The 21,413-nt window shown below is 43.5% G+C and overlaps 1 pseudogene; it reads left to right on the forward strand.

The window, feature by feature from the left end:
- Positions 1 to 15,760: 15,760 nt before the first annotated feature.
- On the forward strand, positions 15,761 to 16,816 carry LOC147706510 (epidermal differentiation-specific protein pseudogene; annotated as a pseudogene).
- Positions 16,817 to 21,413: the final 4,597 nt, after the last annotated feature.

Here is a 21,413-nt window from a genome sequence, read left to right on the forward strand (position 1 = left end):
TCGGTGTATTAGTAGTTAATGGCCTTCTAAGGACTATGGCAGAGGGTTTCTTGAAGAGGGGTCTGTTCTCTGCGTGTTTCCATTGAGTGGGAAAGGTGGCTGTGGTGATTGATGCGCTAAGAATGGAGGTGAGTTCACAGCTGATTTCCTTACTCCCGTGGTTAAAGAGGAGGTGGGCAGAGGTCGATGGATGCTCTAGAGTTGATGGAGTTCATGATCACTGTGGTACTCTGAGTGGTGAGCAGTTTCCATGTGGTGAGCAGATCGTTGTGGGTGGCTTCATTTGGCGTAACGAGGCCATAGAGGTCAGTGGGTTCGGTTTCAAACTTGCTTTTGATGGTGGATATCTTGTGGAAGCAGTCAGCCAGGGTGTTGTACAGATCCTGGAAGCGAAGATGGTGTTCTCAGTGGCTAAAAGGCAGGAGTACCCTTTGATGATTTAGAAGAGTTCCTTGCTGTGGTTGGAGCTCCCTTTGGTGAGGTCGTTCAGGGAGCAGCTTTTTGTGTTCTACACATTGAAGGTGTTTGTTGAGGGCTGACTTGAAGGTTGCTCAGTCTGTGGGATATTTGCTGACGCACCATCATCTTCATAGGCATTTGCAACTGCTTTTCATGGTCGGGGACTGCTGAAGTGTAGCAGCCACATTTTTTCTCCCTGTCTTTGGAGGCATGAATTCTAGCCTCTGCTTCCCCGCTTCATTAAACTTTATGAACCCTGTCAAACTGCATCAGTTCTGACTGTCAGTTGCCCCCTCTTCCACAAAAGGTATTTAAGCTGAGACCGATATTAAATGTTGTATAGCACTAGACTGACGCATTTCTTAGCAGTTTTCCCTCTTGAGAATGACTGTGCTGCATTTGACAGAGTCTGGGTTGGACACAAACGAGCATTCCCTCTTGCTTGGATGTGGGCCAAAAATGGGATTGATCACATCGGTGCAACACTGGTATCCCATATCATATGTTGAGTTTCTCTTTGCACTGCATCTTACCTGTATGGAGGACCATCACAGGTTCCCCAAGTAGCGAAGTCAGTGCAACCTCCAGGTGTCAAATCAAATCAAATGAGGTGTTTGTTAAGCGGGACTACTCACCCGAAAGGGTCTCAAGGCGCTGGGGGTGTGGGAGGGGTTTGCAGGTTCCAGTCCATCAAGAAGGGGTTCTGTCAAGGAGCGAGGTTTTGAGGTTTCTTGCGAAGATGGGGAGCGAAGTTATCTGTCTGAGGTGGAGCGGAAGGTCGTTGCAGGCACTGGCCGCGTGAAATGAGAAGGAGCGGCCTCCCGATCTGGTCTTTCTCTTGTGGGGAACCATGGCGTCGGAGGGTTGGGCTGATCGTAGGGTCCTTTGGTGTGCGTGGAATTTGAGTCGGCTGTTCAGGTATGCTGGTCCGGTGTCCTGGAGGGCCTTGTGAGAATCAGTTAGCATCTTTAAGGTGACTCTAGCTTCGAAGGGAGCAAGTGAAGTGTGTGCAGGTCCTGGGAGGTGTGACAGTGGGTTGGCAGGTTGAGGACCAGTCTTGCGGCGGCGTTTTGGATGTACTGTTGCTTGCGGGTGAGGTTTTTGTTTATTCCAGCATAGAGTGCGTTGCCGTAGTCAAGCCTGCTGGTGACCAGGGCGTGAGTGACGGTCTTTCTGTGTTCGAGGGGAATCCATTTTAAGGTCTTACGTATACGGTGGAGGGTATGGAAGCAGGAGAACGAGACGGAGTTGATCTGGAGGTCCATTTTGAGGTCTGAGTCCAGGATGATTCTCAGGTTGCGTGCGTGGTCTGTGGGGGTGGACGGGCTTCCGAGGCAGGGGGCCACCAGGTTTTGTTCCAGGCGTCTGGTTTGGGCCCATGATGAGTACTTCCATTCTATTTTTGTTTAGTTGTAGGCAGCTGTTTTTCATCCATTTGGCGACGGCTTCCATGCCTTCTTGACAGTTGTGTCTGACGGTATTGGGTTCGTTGGATAGGGAGAGGATGAATTGGGTGTCGTCTGCATATGACACAATGTTGAGCCCGTAGGTTCTGACAATGGGGCCGAGCGGAGCCATGTAGACGTTGAAGAGTGTAGGGCTGAGGGAGGATCCCTGGAAGACTCCGCAGGTGGTAGGTGTAGGGTCTGAGAGGAAATGGGGGAGTCTGACCCACTGCGTACTTCCGGAGAGGAAGGAGTAGATCCTGTCGAGGGCCTTGTCTTGGATCCCTGCATTGTGGAGTCTACGTATTAGGGTGCGATAAGAGACTGTGTCGAACGTCACTGAGTGGTCGAGGAGGTTGAGGGCTGCTGTTTCTCCTTTGTCCAGTAAGGTACGGATGTCGTCTGTTGCGGCAAGGAGGGCGGTTTTCGTACTGTGTTTTTTTTCTGAAGCCAGATTGGGAGGAGTTGAGAATGTTGTGCTCTTTGATGAATGTGGGCAGTTAGCTGTTGATGGCTTTCTCAATGACTTTCGCTGGCAACGGGAGCAGGGAGATGGGTCTGTAGTTTTTGAGGTCGTGAGGTGCGCCAAGGGTTTCTTCAGGAGAGGATTGATCTCAGCGTGTTTCCAGTCATCAGGGAATGAGGCGGTTGCCAGGGAGTGGTTGATGGTGTGGCAGAGCATGGGAGCGAAGGTGTAGGCGGCTCTGTTGAAAATGTGGTGGGGAAGGAGTCCGTAGGGGCCCCTGAGTGGATTGACTTCATCGTCTTCAGTGTGTCTTTGGTGTGAGGGCTGTCCAGTTGTTGATCGCTGGCTTCAGGGTGTCGGGGTGGTTGGTGAGGGTTCAGTGTGTTGGTTGTCTTCATCAAAGTTGTCTTAGATGCTCTTGATTTTGTGGTGGAAAAGGGTGATGCGTTTGTCCCAGAGGACTTGTGAGGGAGGGAGGTTGGTGGACTCTCTGCTGGGTTGGGCGAACTCCTTGATGAAGTTGAAGAGTTATTTGCTGTTGTGTGCATGAGTGGAGATTCAATCAATCAATCAATCAATCAACCAATCAATCAAAACAAGTTTATTACGACCAATTGGTCTTTAAACTACATATACCATCATACAACAGTTAAATATACACTTAATAAGATTTATAAAAGTACATAAAACCAAGAATTCATTTTTTCCTCATAAAAAATTGTTTTCATAGTATCATACTGTGAACCAAGTCCAATGTCTAAAAATTCACTCTTAGGAGAATACGTAAAATATTTAAAATCATACGAATTTGCTCTGTTTGTCTCTCCCTGGGCCACTCTTTCAATTCCTTATTCCATGAGAAATCTCTTTGCTACTTGAACAAACTTCACCAATACAATTGTAATGTCAAAGAACTGCATGTCAATGAGGAGTTCAAATGCCTTGTTCCTTGACCTTATTCCTTATTTTTTTTAAATTGGCCTTATAATCAATCGCCGCACAGATAAAAAATTTTGACAATCCATTACAATATGGGCACAGGTACATTTTGAACCACTCCCGCATGTACATTTACCGGCGTCATCCATTAATATGTTTTTCTTATTTGCACTAGCTGGATTAATACCTATTCTCACCTTTAAGAATTCCAATCTCAACCAGTGATTCTGTACAGTATCTAGATACGGATACCAGTTTTCATTTCTCCAGCTATTTAACAGAAATTGCACAGACTCTTTTTTGTTTCAGGTAATCCATATCGATTTGTCTAGATTTTTCATTTCCCAATGTTTTTAGAATACTCTTCCGATCATCAATACATAACGACTCTGGGTCAATAGTCACCTTTAAATTCTCATAAATGGAGTAGAGTGGCTTTCTAGTAGCTTTTGCCTACTCCAGATCACTCTGTTGGATCTCCCTCCTACACCAACAGGACACTTTCTGTCTTCAATCGTTTTTCTGATGAGTTGGTGGTGGGCGTTGGAGGTGGCTCTGAATTTGTTGTGGGCTTCTGTGGATTTGGTGTTCCTCCAGGCCTTTTTGAGGCGGCGGCAAGTGCGTCTGGAATCTCGAAGTTTGGTGGTGAATCATCTAGTTTTCTTGGCGCGGGTGTTGTTGTGTTGTAATACATTCTGAAGCCTTCATCTCTTCTGTTACAGTGGTGACTGCTGCTACCATATTTGACCAAAGACCCACAGAAGCACTGGCAAATGGAACAGGTCCGGCATTAAGCTGCTAACGTATTCAAACACAGGCATGCACTAAAGAGCTTAGGCTGTTTGTGCTGAATCTATGTGCAACCGGTGTATTTCTGTGCTTGCTATGTCTACCTGTATGTGGCAATGTCAATGATATTTCTAAAGCTCTTACTACCTGAATGGAGCATTTTTCAGTGAACTCAATGGCTAAAGGAAATAAAGTCAGATGGTTGTAAATCCTTTTCTGTGGTTCGGATCAGCAGGAAGTTAGTGGCCAGTATTCGTAGTAGCTGATGTTGTTATTCACCATTGATGTCCCAGGGATAAAGATACTATTTCATTTCAATTCAATAACTAAATGACTCCCTTGACTCTGTAAGGGCGAGACAGATTACGACCCAGATTTAAAAAAAGGTGTCATGGGATGAAACAGCTAAATTCACACAGAGACTCATGTCACTCCACAAAGGTGTTCTGATAACTCCATGTGCACAAGGTGTCACCAGGACACAGAGTGACCATATGCAGGCAAAGTGTCCGATAAATGGTTCTGGAAAGTTGCCCATCATACAAACCATGTGGTCTTCTAACTTAAAGATTTAATCTTTTATTAACTTCGAATTTAGCACTTTCACCTTGTGTTGGGGTAAACCGATCACCTATTTGATATATTACTTACAACAATCACTGACTGAGGTCAGGATCTCAATCTGTGCAGCTAGTCGTGAGAGGGCTCTTACACGTCACCAGTTCCTGCTGATCCACGTCTGTATAAACCGAGCCACTTCTGTGAATCATCGTCTGAGCGCTTTGGACAGGGTTGGTTTATTCACACTTGTGACTTTGAGAATTTATCCTGTGTGCCTGAAGAGATGTACTTATATTTGCATTATTAGAAATTGCAATGAATGCTTAGAAACTGATTCTATTAGAGAGTTTCTTAAAACTTAACTGGGGGCTGATTACATATGGAAAATAGTGCCCCAGAGGCCTCTGAGGGGCGTAAGCCAGGCCTTATATAGAGAGTGTCTGGTAGGCAAGTGCAAGGAGAGACTGAAGAGAGGACATCTGCGGGTGAGTACTGTGCATGGATGCTAGCACTCCTTTTCGTGAACTAATATAGTCAGAGTAGGTGTGCTGCTCCTATCGTCATTGTGTTGGTGATGCCCTGTCACTCTGCCTATAGTTAGCAAAAAAACAAATCAGACACAGCACATAAATGCATTTCACCCACATCCACATAAGTCTAACGCATGCATGCTGAAATCCATAACACTCATGCACACACACATGCAAATACATATCTGTAAACCCACACAAACACACGTCACATATAAATCGAATTACACAGGTTCATGAGTGAGCGCACACATGTGCACACATGTATACACGCCCACACATACGCACCCACACATACACACAAGCACGGATAATTGGAGAATGACTAAACCCTTGTTTTTACTTTATTTACTCCTGTCAGGTAAGCACAAAATAATATGTAGCATATGGCAATGTATTTACTAATGAATGATTGTATGCACAATTATGTATATTCTACGGTAGTAATCACTGAGCGATGGATATGGCCAATCAATACATTGCTTGTCTTAAGATCCTGTGAACACTCACAAACTGGTGAGGTTGTGGACATTCACAAATTACACCCATTCTTATCCTGGAAGTGGTCAGAGAATTGATCCAGCAAAGGGTTGGAGTAAATTCGTCTCCAGGGTGGGACAGGCATAAATGTGGGCGGAAAATTCGTTCCACTTCGCAGAATTTGTGGATTTTCTGCATTTTCGTGATCCGCGAATCTCGCAAAATTGCGGAAAAATCCGCAAATCCGCGAGCGGGACGGATTTTCCAAAACTGAAGTAAATGAAGCACTTACAGGGTTACAGCAGGTGCCCAAGTTGAAGCTAATCTCTTTGTAACCATTTACAAAATGGTTACAGAGAAATTAACTTCAACTTGGGCACCTGCTGTAACCCTGTAAGTGCTTCCTGAGCGGTGCCACCAGAGAGTTTGTTGCCTACTTGCAACTATTCTCTGACCCTGCTCTGACCCTCAAAGCAGGGTCAGAGAATAGTTACAAGTATGGCACAATGTTCCTGTCACAAAAATTAAACCTCAACAGGAAGCACTTACAGATATAAATAAAGCAGGTGCCCGAGTTGAAGCTCGAATTCAGTAACGTTTTAATCAGCCCAAAACATTAGTGAGCACAGTCGAGGATGGGCAAGTGTGCTTTAACCCCGTCTCTGCCATCGAAAATTAGCTTTAATACTTTGGGGAGGTCTTTGCATCCATGAGTTTCTCGAGCGTGATCCCCTTGTAGTTCCTGTGACCAGGAGGCTGCTTTCTCCTCACCTGCTGCCCTGCCCGCTCTCTGACCCTTTACACAAGAGGTATGTGAACACGCATAGAAGCCCTGCCCGTTTGGCCCCGCACCACACACTAGCAGTATCAAATGTCTTCCCGCCCTTTCCCATCCATGATGGACAGCTCACTCAAGGGACCCCGGCGCCTTTTGGCACAGTAGCAAAGTTACAGGCACACATGGTAAGTGGAGACAAATCATCTGGCCCTTTACGCAGCTGCAGTGTACGAAAAGCACTACACATTTACCCAACGAGGTAGCACTTACTGATTAGCCAGTAAAAGTACTCCAGTTGAGTAGAGGTATTGCACAAAACGGTGGCATCTTTGTGGATAACTATGCAGGGCAGGATTCATTATGGCACGAGGCTCCTGTCACAAAAATTAAACCTCAACAGGAAGCACTTACTGATATAGCAGGTGCCCGAGTTGAAGCTCAAATTCAGTAACATTTTAATCAGCCCAAAACATTAGTGAGCATGGTTGAGGCTGGGCAAGTGTACCTAAACCCCATATCTGCCGTCGAAAATTATCTGTAATACTCGAGGGAGGTCTTTACCCAATGAGGTAGCACTTACTGGATTAGCCAGTAGAAAGTACTCCAGTGCAAATCGCAAAAAGATCCGCGATTTCACAGATTTTTTTGCGATTTCACACCAATTTGTGGCGCGCAGATCCGCAAAATTCGCCCATACTTAGACAGGCAATGGAATGTCACCAAACCCCTGTTAGGGATGTAGGGACATGGGGAAAGGGATTATCCAAGAAGAAAATGCTTTCCCAATGGATATAAATTACACTTTTAACATGCATTGGCAAAGCCAATAGGTCTGGCTATATAGTGCTAAGAGCTGCAAACAACATTTGTCATGCCAGTGTTTGCATGTGTTAGTGCATTAAAGCCAGGTAGACATTGAGCCGCAGATACTACGACATTTACTTTGTTGTGCACATTGACATTAGTGCATGTTGTGATACACTTCCTCAAACTAACAACCACTTGATGATACAAAGCAATACACTGAAAAACACAACACACTTTGATTGTTAAGCTCTAAGTGGCATCCTCACACGTGACACAGAGTTACACTAACATACACTGCAACACCAATGCATGAGGTTAATAATAATGATGATGATGATGATGATGGATAAAAAGTTGGGACAACAGAAGAAGTGAGAGAGGGGCCAGTGACCTCCACATCTCACGCTTGGTGCAGGTAGAGAGAAGGACAGAACAATGCCTGTGGGAAACAGGTGACTGGGAGGGTGGGAGCTTTAATGGAGTGTGTGTGTGTGTGTGTGTGTGTGCATACAAGTGAACATGGAAGTCGATTCAGGCCCAGTTTTGTAACAGTGAAGGGTCACACAAGGGAGGCGCATGTGCAGTTTTGTGACATTGAAGGGTCAAACCAGTGTCAATGGATGTGTGTATGTGTGTGTTTGTGGTTGACTACAGGTGATTGTAAAGACTGTGACTGAGTGTGGAAAAGTGTGGGTGCGACAAGTGTGAGTGTTTTTCGAATTTTAGTGTGTAATTTAATGCTGAGAGTGTAAATGTGGGAATTAGGTGATTGTTTGATTTGTGAATTATCTTTATGAATAGTGAGGTGAGTATGAGTAACCGAATATGGGATTGTGCAAGTAAAAGTATAGTTGAGTGTGCACTGAGAGAATTACTGTGAATGCCTTGGTGAAGGTGTAAACAAACCCCTCTGTGGGTGAGTTAGTGAGTGAGCTAGATAGTTAGTGTCAGTGAATTAAGTTCATGCACCTATGAAAGTGAGTCAGTTGGTAATGTTTGGGCATTATGGAAGCACTCATTCAACTTTTTACCTCACTGGGCAAAAGCTTGTATCTCATTAAAAAGGTGCTACAGTGAGAAATGTAAAGTGCTGAAGGTTAGGAGTACAAATTCAAGTTCTACTTAGAGGAAGTGACGTAGCAAGGATCCCATGGGCCCCAATCTCTGAGTTTTGTATTACAGCCATTAATTGAGGTGAGTTGGGATCTAGTTCCACTGCACCTGCTGCACCGCTGCTAGTACACCCAGGCATAGAGGCGATGGAGAATCACAAATCAGTGCAGCACTTCCCATGTTTCAGCAGGATTCAAACAGACTGAAGGCGTGCTGACCTTTTGTATTATTTTAAGTTATAGGACAGACAGACAAGGAGGAAACGCAGACTCCCACTTCCGACAGAGAAGGAGAGCTACACCGAAGGTACATTTATTTTACACATGTTTCTGTTCCAAACTTTAATGAAACTGAGACACTTCAAAACCTGTTTTTAGTGCCTTTCTATTAGATAAATAAATTGACAAATGTTTTGTTTTTCACGTTTCCTTTGCGAGCCCAATGCATGAATTCTTTTTGCTAGAAGACAGAAACAATAAGTATTAAAATAGCACTTTCATACATTTAACAAGGAACACTTATTACCTCCACTTCCACTTCTCTCACTCAGCATCACGTCCAGTGTCTTTTTTGTGCCATTCCATGCACTTTCACTGGGGATGCTGGATCCCCTTTTACAGTAGACAGAGTGAGGGAGAACTCTTTCTTTTCAGGTGAGGAACTTTATCTTTTCAGCTGGAGCTGGCTATTAGTGTCTCTTCACTCTGACTTAGGACATGTGCCCGTAAAAAATGCTTTATTTCCATCCGATGTAATTTTAATTGGATTTATATAGTGCTTACTATCCCTGGTGAGGCGGTGAAGCGCTTTTCAACGAGCCACACTCTACTCTGGAACCCAAAAGGATTAGTGAGGCCCAGGGGCCCTTTTCCCTGCCCTCTGATGAATGGTGCATCGGCCCACTTGCTCTAGATGTGAATACGTGTGTGGTGCACCAGCCTTTGCTCTATAACCTCAGTCAATGCACCAGTCTGCTCTTGTATTAGCCACAGGTGGTAGTCACCTCTTGTTCTGTTAGCCGAAGGAAGCAAGGGCTGAAGCTGGGGCATAGAACCACTGTCTTTACCCTCTTGCAGGTCTCACCTACTTCCAGTCTTGGCCTCGAGGTAGACAGGCTGGGAGGGACATTTGATTTATGGGAGGAGGTATAAGATTGGGAACCCTAGGTTGGTACCCTTGACTTATTGTTGTAAAAGTTAGATCTCTTCTTATATTTGCCATACCTTTTCCTATCACACTGAGCAGACGTCCATGTGTAGTGAAAAGGCTGAGTGTAATTCTGTGATTTCCTCACACCTCCACTAGTTCCTCTTCAAACAGCTTGTTGTCTGAATAAAACAGAATTAGATACTGTTAAGAGACAATTCTTCTGAATGGCACCCACTTTCCAGCTTCTGAGATATAGATGGTCCCCACAGCTACTGTCGCGGCTGATGCAATGCCGATGTTCTTAAGCTGTCAAACATCAGGTCTGAGAGATACTTGGCTTGAATCTTCAACCTCTTCATCAGTTGAGAGTAATCCTTACTTTTCTGAATGTTGGAGGATAGAGCCTGAAAGTCTTTAACAAGTGAGTGGGAGGTATAGACTGAGTAAATATTGAACCTCATTTCAAGACCAAGATTTGAATGTGATCTTTTAAGGGCAAGCTCCACCTTCTTGTCAACTAGGTCTGAAAACGTCACATCCTCTGAAAGCAGGGAAGGTTTCTCCAGGAGACTTACCTAGAGAGGATTCACTGTTAAATTCTGTGGGAGCTCTTTTTCCCACTTGCCCAAACGATATAGTCTCTCCATAAACCTTGGTACCGAGACCCTGTCAGGATCTTTCTGTTCCCTCCTGAAGTAATTCAGTCTATGAATGTCAAATAGAGAATTCTCAATCAAATATGGCAACTTATAGTAGTCTCAAAGGAGTAGATCTTTTACCAAAGAAGTTCGGGAAATTCAGAAACCTGAGAGTGGAAGATAGTTACACTAGAGTAAATAGCTACAAACCTCTATGTTTTGTGGCCATCTCTTTGGATGGTCACATGCACTCGAAATCAAAAAAGCAAAAGAAATGAATCTGTAAGGTAACTGCTGCTCATTTAAAGTTCTCCAATAGGTTTGGGTTGAGTTTGAAGTACATATGTAAAAAAAAAAAATACTATTGATGAGATGTGGAGGAAAGGCCAAAAAGGGAAAAAACTGCATTCACAAGTCTTCTAACTTTTGGGAAATTTATGAACAAAATACGCATAAACTTTAGCCATCCTTGCATTTATATGTTGGTAGAAGAAATCAGGGAATGTAGACATATCTTCAAGCCTACAGTTATATTCCAAAATATCATAGCATGGGATATCAAATGACCTCAATAAAATTAGAAAATAAGGAAAATGTAAATAATGAGTATATATTATCAAGTGGCTGCAATATCATGACCAAAATATCAATACCCAAAAAATATTTAGAAGATAAGGGCACATAGCTAAGTTTAGATTTACTATTCATAACTTGAAATCTATGTCCCTTGAATATATAAATATCAAGAACTAAAATATTGATATTGTAGTCCTTGATATTTTGGTCACATATTCTATACTTGATTTCCTGGATCTAGTCAACATCTATGTTTACCATGCAACAAAGTGGGTGGTTTGGATCCCACTTTTACAGCCTAAAAAGTGTTCTGTCTAGGCTGTACTCCAGACAAGCCTTTCCGTAGAATGAGGCATCCATAAGGCAGTGTTGTCTATATCCTTGGGCACCTACAACAGATGCACAAAGTGGTGTGCTGTTTCTGCACCTTATGCCATCTGCCAAGCTAAAGCATTAACCAGGGAAAGACAACTGGGTAGGCTTAACATAGAGACTTCCTCCCCTTTAACCAGAGTTTACAGTTACACTCTTCACACCTGAAATACACCAGTTGCCAGTTCTCTGAAGACTAATCAGCAGCAGCATCTTGCTATCCATAAGGCCTCTTGGAATACATAAAGGAGCACTGTGTCTACACCCCTCACTTCACTGTGTAAGTTTACCTTTGTGAATGGGCCCTTAGACTTCAAGTCTAAACTTAAACTTCAGGGCTAAACTTAAACGTCAGGTCTAAGTTAACCTTGGGTCCAGGGTATCTTTCTGCCTTCAGAGTGACATTGTAGATAATGTGGCTGTAAGGTGAAGGGAGAAAGCCCTACCATTTTTAAGATACAGCTTCCCAAAACCACCAGTTATCAATAGTCTATGGAGTTCAACCAGGAGTGGCTTAGTTGCGAAAAATTGAAAGGCACAGCTTCCCAGAAACCATGAATGAATATCTATTGGGACTATCAGAGTTCATCATAGGTGTAACCAACAGAAAGTTGTGTCTTTTTAAAACCACCAAGGTTATAGTTTTTATGAGGTTCATAGGGGCCAACCAGGAAGATGCAAAAGCACAACCCCCAAAGAGACACAGGTTTCTAGACCCACCAGTTAATAAGCATCTACCAGGTCTACCTAGGATCAGAGCAGCCCCCCGCAACTGATAGGCAAACAGATACTTGAGGGTTATTGATACAACCAGGCAACCAGAATACAGTAGTATGTAGGAAAGTACAAAAGAAAAATATCAATAGCCAAGAAGTGGATTGTGGGTCATCATCAGGCGAGTGTTCTTCATGGTCAGATACCCTGGTCAAGTGCAAAAGAATTTATCTGTTTGCTTTCATCTCCCTAGTAAACAGTGGAGATTGTTCACGTGTGAATTTGAGAAGGGGAGGTAGAATGTTCCAAAGTGCATCTTAGTCACCTGGCCTCAGGGCAGGATTAATCTAACCGGCTGAAAGTTAGCACTACCCTGTCTGAGAGCCTTCAAAATCAAATTGCCCATAGATATTGGCAAAGTGACATAGTTCTCCATCACAGTACAAGACAGACACTGGTTTTATGCTCAAATTACACAGGCACTTAAAATGTTGATGGTAACCTAACCTGGGCTACCATCTTTGACAATTGTCACATGTTTAAAGTAGGTGTAGCAATTCATCAAACATAGTCTATGTGTGTAAATAATAAAGTGAATAGATGAAAACACCGTAAGAACATTCACATATATGTAAGCTAACACTCAACTGAAAGCTTGGACAAATTATTTGAGAGTACACTGTGGGTCTTCTCCCAAACAAAAGTGGAAGCTATTTTGGGATGTAATTAATTTTAGTAAAGGAATACTTTCTGCTGTTGCACATCTACATTTGATGATTTGGGTTTAACTGCTGTTACATTTCAGGAGTTTGCTTTTGGAAATTTTCTAGTGATCTTGTCCAATCCTATCACTTCCTGATACTTTGTGACCTACACTTTTAACAAACCCGGAATCTACTGATTTACCTGAAAACACTTTGTGTTAGGGTTTTAAATCATTAGGAAATGAATCTCTTAGTCTGAAAGTAAATTTTCTAAACAAAGGGCATCAAAATATATGCCAGCATACTGCTCCGGGAATTTATGCAATGGTCCTGTGCGAAAGGTCTACTATCCTTCTATCAAAAAGGCTTTCGTGAAGGTGGGTCAATAGTGGACAATATACTTGTCCTCCCGTACCTTGCTAGTGAAGCTGCAACACACAATTCACTGCTGCTGTTTGTTTGTTTCATCAACTACTAAGCAGCATTCGAAAGAGTTGCCCGGAACATCTTAGACAGGGTTTAGTGGGTTGGAACATTTATACAAATTGGTAAGAGCAATCATGTCCTTATACTCCAAGTCCTGGGTATGAGTTAAACTCATGGGGCAGATGACCACTGCTAAGATTGACACTGACCGAGGTCTGCAACAGAGCTATGTGCTAGAGCTAATGCTAGTCAATCTTTACACCGCGGATCTAGGCCCAGCCTTAGCAGGAGCCAACCTAGTCACCCCTTAAAGTGGACACTAGAGACTTCCACTTATACAGTATGCCGACAATCTAGTAAAGTTCGACCATGCAAAATCTGGTTTGCAAAAAGCCCTCAATGCCCTGAACATATACAATTTCAGAAATGAGCTTGTGGCTAATGGGAGCTAAATAAAAGTAGAAATTTTCTGGAGATATCCTAAGAAGAGGCTTACCAGTTACGCCACTGAGGTTGGACTGTGTTCAACATTATATCTATCTGGGAGCATGCCTATGTGAAACTGGCAGACTGACTTTGCAGCTAAAGAAAATGATAAGCAAAGCAATAGTGGAAACATATGTCTTGTGCATATGAAATTCGATATTTGACAGCCCCACAACTACTACCATTGGTAGGGTGGTTCGTGGCAAACTTCCCCTCGCCCTCAACTCTGCTCAGGAAGCATTTCCCGGCATGATGGGCACTGCCCTAGAAAAGATCCAGTGCACAGCCTACAAGAAGTTATTCCACTTCCTATCTCACACAAGGAATACCTTGATCAGCTTGGAACTTAGGCTGGTGCAAGGAAACCTGGAAAGCAGGGCAATTCTTTCTCCATTCTATATGCAGGCAACTGCTGCCCCCAACAACACCATGAAGGCCCTAATAAAAACAATTTTTATATCTACAAACAAACCCAGGTCCAATAATCTGGTGGTATCTAAAGAATATGTACAACTTGCAGGGAAGAACTGAGACAATAATTTGATTAATTATACTTGGAAGCTCTCTATGACTGGGCCCCTCACGAGTCAATAATGGCGTGACAACTGCCCAAGTCAGCCAAGTCCAATCTCCATCAAGCAGTAGAAAAGCACATTTTAAAACATATTCTATTGGCCAGATCAGTGCTGCTGCCATTCAGAGAATTGAACCCAACTTGGAACCACCTTGATAATACCAACAGTTGTAGACAATGGAACTTCACAAGAGAATCCTTGGCACACATAATTCTCTGTTGTCCGGCATTGGAACATCACAGCTGGCTCCTACTGTGGCTTTCTTACAGAATTGTATTCCATTGGCCAAAGAGTCTGTTTCTCTTTTGTACACCCTGCAGTCAGTGGCAGACAAGGCCAAGTTTGGGAAATTTGTAAATCAAGCTCAAAACTTATTAAAGAACATGAGTAGTCTACAGCGTTCACAACTTGTGATTCATCTCCCACTATTGGTAACGTGAAATGGGCTTTACATTGAAGTAACAAACTTTGACTAACTCTGTCACTGGGTTTCCAGAAACTGTGGAACGTTGTATCTTAACGGTATAGACATCAAATCGCTACATTCAACTGGTACTTAATCCACTGTGGTCCCCTATCAGCCTTCATGGCCAGCCTGATCTGGAGATGTCTCAGTCCACAAGAATACTTATGTGGCTGGCCGCACTTTGCAAACCACACTCTCCTAGGCACATAGCATCTTAACTATAATGCCAGTTGTTGCAACAAATCTTGATAAGTTCTGCTGTAGACCTTTGGTACCTTCAGTATAGACCGGTTGCCACATAATTGCCATTTTAGCAAAAGTACCTTTTCATGCACTGCACTTTGCAGTTTGCCTCTATGGGTTGTGTCACCATGCCCAGTAAGATCTTTGACCGTTTTCTCCCAGGCATGATTAGCCTTTGTATATGACTCCTCATTAAGCCATCTGCAGTTTACCAAAAGAACTTTTTTTAGACACTACACTTTTCATTTTTTGGTTGTGGCATCATGCCCAGTATGTCCTTGAGTCGTACTCTCCTAGGCACATACGCACCTTATATTTATGGCCTTGAAAATTGTAGAACCTGTGTCATTTCCATATATAAACTTTTATTACGTTTTCTGCACTTAAAAATCAAATAGAGAAAACCGAATTCCTTCTGGCACTATACTTTGAACTTATAGCTTTATGGGTATTGTCATTATGGCCAATAAAATTCTTAGTCATCTGTGCCTTATAAAACAGACACCATGTGCAGTTTCTGCATATGATTCTTCATTTTGTAATCTGCACTTCACCTCTAGGCTCAGTATTTTGCACCTTATCTCTATACTTCCGCTGTACACTTTACATGTTAGCATTCCGAGTCCTGTGGAATTTTGATTACTACCTTCCGCACCATCATGACATGCTACGTACATCATTAGTATGCACTTGCATACTTGAATGATTTTAAGGAAAAACGGAAGCTGTTGTGATCAGAAATGTTTTAAGCACTGTATTAAAGTTTTGTTTTAATCATAGAGTGCTGTAAGATATGTTCTCATATAAGAAAGTTATTTTAGGAGTGTTTATTGCTGTATTCTCTCACACTGTGATATTTGTGGTTTATGTAACTCGTAATTAGTTTAAGTCATCTTAAAATAAAGTGAACAATGAAATTGGCATCAAAATATACCTTCTTTCCATTTTAAAAAGAGGAGCCAGTGCTGTGAGTTTTCATCCAATCACGTATGATGTTTCTCCACTGACCAGCTGTTGTTTTGTATCACAGGGTCAACTACAGAAAACACATTGGAAACTTCATAGCTGATCGCCATGAACACCATCACGGTCTATGAACATCCCAAGTTCAAGGGGCTCAGTAGGACATATACGGCGGATGTTCTGAATCTGGAACAGGACAGTTTTGGAGACTGCATCTCATCTGTGAAGGTGGTGGGGCAGCCATGGCTAATGTACGAGCATCCAAAGTATCAAGGAGGGTTCATTCTTCTAGAGGAGGGAGAACATCCTGAGCTTGACATGAATGACAGGGCATCTTCTCTGAGGCTGATCACTGATGACCTGACCAATCCAAAGATCACAGTCTATGAGCATCCCAATGCCTCTGGTATTCAAGCAGTTCTGACTCAAGAGACCAATCTAATGTTTGGAAACATGAATGATAAGATATCTTCCCACAGAGTCCAGAGTGGGGCATGGCTTCTGTACGAGCATCCAAATAGAGGGGGGAGGTGTATTCTAGCCAGGACTGGTGAATATCTGGCAAACTACTGTGATTGTGGTTTAAATGATCAAGTATCCCATGTGTATCCTTTGTGCCGTGGGAAAGCCTCTGTGACCGCCACACTTCTGTGGGGCAAGAAAAAGATAGAGAGTGAAAAGAACATCCAGGCAGATCAGTATTTTTACGTCAACAACACAGACAGTGAGCAGGAGTTCACTGCTGCGTCTTGCAAAGAGTATGAGAAATATGTCTCCCATAGCTTTGAATTCAGCAATGAGTCTTCAATCAAGGTGGGTGCTGAATTTAGCTTGCAAGGAGTGGCCAATATTTCAGCAGAGGCGTCCAACACCTTCTCAGTAAAGAAAGATGAGGTTGAGTCAGTCACCACAAGGAAGAAGGCAGAGTTAAGTGTGCCGATGAAGGTACCGCCACGCTCAAAAATAACAGTCAATTTCATGAGCAAGGAGGTTACCATCTCAGTTCCAGTGGAGCTGAAAATTTTCCAGGGGACTAAGACGGTGACTGAATATGGCACATACCACTGTGAGTCTGGCACAGATATCTACATAGATGTGCAATCTGAAACCATTAGTAAATAGTAGTGTCTGCCACACCCTCCTCTTGGTATGGGCTATGCCTCAACATTGATTTGCTATTCTTTGATTAATTGTGCTTTTTTTTATAAACTGAGAAATCTTTAAAGGATTCTTTTAGGGCTTCCATTTTCACTCACCATATTTCACAAAAGATAATTAGCTAGCAGAAAGTCGTCCTGGGACCCAACCAATGTTCGATGACATAGAATGTTTTTCTGGTAGGCTAACAATGAACGCTGACCCCTTACAAGAATGTCAATCAATAGTCTATATGGACTTGGTCACTGGTTGTCATTGCTACATAGCAGTAAAACTGTATTCTCGAGTCAGAAAGACTAGGCTATACTCTAACCTCTCAATTGCAGTCACTGGGGCACCGATGTGTGACTGGGTGTTTTATACCTTAAGGCTGTGCTGTGATCGGCCAGTGTGCATTTATGATGCGCTTCAAGCTGACTGCACACTTGAGGTGCTTGGTGGCAGTGATTCACTTGTGCCTGCAGGTGAGAAATCGTCAGCCATTGCTGTGCCATACCTTGCTACGGATGTTTCCTGCTGCATTAATGTCTGTCTGTTCTCAGCAGAACCTCTGCTAAGACAATATACTGGTCGTTTTGTGTCATTGCAGCAACACTGTCTGTTTTGAACAGCACATAGCATAACTGCACACTATATATATCTATACTAATATAATAAAGAGAGAGCCCAAACCTTTGAGGCGGGTAGTCTCAGGAACCACAGCACCAATCACAACACCCAATACAGCGTTGGAATGGGAAGTTGCAGCAGAAGGACATAGGCTATGCAGACGCCCACCATATACATTTAAAAGGTAAAAGAACCGTGCCAGCAAAGTGGTCCCTTGTGGGCGTGTGCTGGGGGCGTGACAAACGCTGGGGGCGTGTGGTACGTTCCGCCCTTCATGCCATGTCTCACATCGTGTGCTAATCCCACCCTGCTCCCTTTAAATAGCCCTGCACCCCATAATCATAATCCACCCTTACTCCTTAAAATATTCCAAAACCCTTAAACACTAACCCATCTTAACCCTATAAATATACCCTGTACCCCAAAACCAAAACCTATCCCTAAACCCTAAAAATACCACTGTACCCCAAAACCCAAACCTACCCCTGAACCCTAAAATACCCCTGTACCCCAAAACCCAAACCTAGCCCTGAACCCTTAAAATACCCCTGTACAACAAAACCCAAACCTACCCCTGAACCCTACAAATACCCCTATACCCCAAAACCCAAACCTAGCCCTGAACCCTAAAAATACCCCTGTACCCCAAAACCCATACCTATCCCTAAACCCTAACACTAACCCTGTACCCCATAACCCAAAAGTATATCTGAACCCTTAAAATACCCAAACACTACAAAACATATACCTCAGTACACCAAAACATAAAGCCCTATTCCCATACTTACCTTATCCAAACATTTTTTAAAAAAAACATGCTTTTACCATTCATGCATTTACAACGAATTTCGTTGTAAATGTATGCGTGGTAAAAGCATACAAAATGTAATGCCATGTGTTATAATGGCATTGCGGAGTCATGGTACTTTCGTATGCGGAAAGAAAGTTGCGGAATAATGGGTGTTTACCCTCCCCCGGTAAGTACATTGGTGGCACGGCGGCCCACATCTCCAGCAACATACTCATATTTTTTCACCACCCATTTGAAAAATGCATAGGTCTCTCTCATTGATGGCTAGCACCGACATACACTTTTAGACACACCTCCCGCCACAAGTTCTAGAATTGCGAACTTTAGAGCTGGGGAGCTACATTCGAATCTCGGCATCAGCTCAACATCCTGTGAATCCAGGCAAATCGCTTTGTCTCCCCGTGCCTACCACAAATGAATGTGTTCTTCTGTGATGTAAATTGTGCTCATGCCATGTTGTCGAGTTCGCGCTATATAATATTGCATCACCAGTGCACTGTGAATCGGAGCGTTTCACAGGCCTGTCACGGATAAGAAATGCTATCAAAACGAAATCCTACAAAACAATATACTACTGGCCGGTAGCAATTCATACCCGGACAACGTCGGGACGGGCTGCTAGTAGCCCGTCCCAACGTTGTCCGGGTAGGCTTTGTGAGATGAAAGGTACTCACCAGCATCTCGTACCCCGGACACGGGCACTACAGCAGCAATGTTGCACCTCTGGGCATGTCGATGTCGGGTGTCGGTTCTGCGCTCCTGGCCGCTCCTCCCCGCTCACCAGCATCGCGCACCCCGGACACGGGCACTCCAGCAGCATTCTTGCACCCCTGGACATGTCAATGTCGGGTATCAGTTCCACGCTCCTGGCCGCTCCTCCCTGCGCTCCTGGCCGCTCCTACCTCTGGGCATGTCCGACCTCGTAGGGTGTCAGTTCCGCGCTCCTGGCCGCTCTTTCCCGCGCTCCTGGCTGCTCCTGCCTCTGGGCATGTCCGACCTCGCAGGGTGTCGTTTCCGCGCTCTTGGCCGCTCCTCCTCGCGCTCCTGTCCGCTCTTGGCTCCTGGCCGACCTGTTTACTTTACCAAAATGTCCGACCCATGATGCCAGCACGCACGTCGTTAGCGCACACGCCCACCTCAGAGATAGCGCTACTTCCAAGGGCAAAGAACGTACTTTGCCCTTCTAACATATATATTTTTTTGGTATATAGCCTATGTCCATCTGCTTACCCTGACAATTCCAATGATGTATTGGGTGTTTGGATTGGCGCTGTGGTTCCCGAGTTTACCCGCCTCAAAGGTTCCCAGTTCTCTCTTTATAATAGTAGTATAGATTATAAAGAGAGAACTGTGAAACTTTGTCCTCCGAACAACGTTTGTACGGGCTGCTAGTGCTTTAACGAAATAATGCCCCTGAATTATTTATAGCTATATTTGTGAGTATGGGAAGTGTGATTTTGTGACTGTAGTTAATGGTGCTTTACATTGTTAATGCTTAACTGTCTTGCAGAAGGCAGTATTGTCTTGTGAGTGTGAAAGTGGAAGAGAATGCCAAAGATTGTTGTATTTGAAAATGTGCAAGAGAGCTTGAATTTGTGGTGCTATTATTTGTAGTGTGTGCCCCTATGTATGCCTTTAAAAATAGGAAGTGTAATGAATGTTCTTTAACTTGTTTAATTTTGTATTGTGAAGTTTATGTATTGTGTGAATAGTATTTTGCTTCAGAGCAAAGCACCATGAAGATAGCATACAGCAGCTGTTATTGTGAAAGGGTAATTTTAATTTGTGAAATTGCGATGTGTGTTTTAATGTGACAACCTGTGATGTAGGGCTAAGTGTGAAAGGGTGTTTGTGTTTGTGGTGCAATTACACAGATGAGTGCGAGAAGTGTTTATAGTTGAGTGTTGAAGTAATGTGCGCACGCAGTAATCAAAACATTGTGTTTAGAGAAGCAAGTTTTATAGAGGTTTTGACAGAGCAGTGCAAATAGGGAAAGTTGGCTGAATTATCTATCATCAAGCATGTCTGTTTCCTGAAGTGCAATGAGGCTTATTTAATTCGGTATGTTTTTCTTTCAATGTCAGCCGCCTTCTTTGAAACCTTTGATGTAGTGGAAATGCTGAAAGTGTGTCCGCCTTTGCTTAGCAATTAGAGCGATTCCTCCGAGAACGCCTTTGTCCAGCCCCCTGCAAAAAAGTTTGATGTATGTTTAAATGTGAAAAGGGTTTGTTTAGTTTGTGCTGCAATTACACTGATGAGTGGGAGAAGGTTTTAGTGTTGCGTCTTTGAATGAGGTGCGCATTTAGAAAAGCAATAATTGTTGTTTTGAAAGTAGCTTGGTTGTTGCGACGTTAGTGTGCAAAAACTGTACTCGCAGTCAATTACCATACATCATGGCTATTTCGGCATAGTAAATGCAGCTTTTTCAATTCGGCATGTTTTTCTTTTCATGTCCGCCCCCTGTGCGACCATTTTATGTAGAGGAAATTGTGCATTTCTCTACGCTTTGGTGCCTAAATTTCAGTGAGCCCTCCGTCAACGCTTTTTTCCTTTTGATGGTGATAATATTTTCCCTGCGCAAACGTTTGATGTTGTGCAAAGCCTGAAAGTGTGTCCGCTATGGCGCTGCCAATCTAGTGCTCCTTTCCTCGGACGCATTTGTGCGTACGACCGCAATAATGGGCAGACTGCGTGAAGCAATGATTGTGGTATTTGTTTTTTGTAACGTGCGTGTCGGACCAATGTTTAAAAGCTTAGCATACTTTTCGGTGCAAGTACTGTGATATTTTTAGTTAATGGAGTGTGATTGGTTAATTGGGTAAGGCTTTTTTTTGCGTGCTCTGACTTGACTGAGAATGATCGCGTCGTGAAGTGGCCTGTGACGTCTGTTACCGCGTCCCTCTGTCCGCGCCCCTTTTTCTTACGAAGCCATGCCCCTTTGTTTATTTTTGTTCCGAACCCTGCTTTCCGAAAGTCATGAATGCATGGCGTAATGTGTTTGCGAGGTTGCGACTGAAGTGAGTACCCAGCCCATGGCACAGATTGAACTTGTAATGTTATTATTTTTATGCATGCCCCTATGACAATGTTACCGGCGATGTTTACTTACACATAACAACGCTCCTCAGTAACACGCTAATTATGACACCACTGAAG

Source organism: Lissotriton vulgaris, chromosome 7 (assembly GCF_964263255.1).
Source record: "Lissotriton vulgaris chromosome 7, aLisVul1.2, whole genome shotgun sequence".
In the NCBI taxonomy this organism is placed as follows: Eukaryota; Metazoa; Chordata; class Amphibia; order Caudata; family Salamandridae; genus Lissotriton; species Lissotriton vulgaris.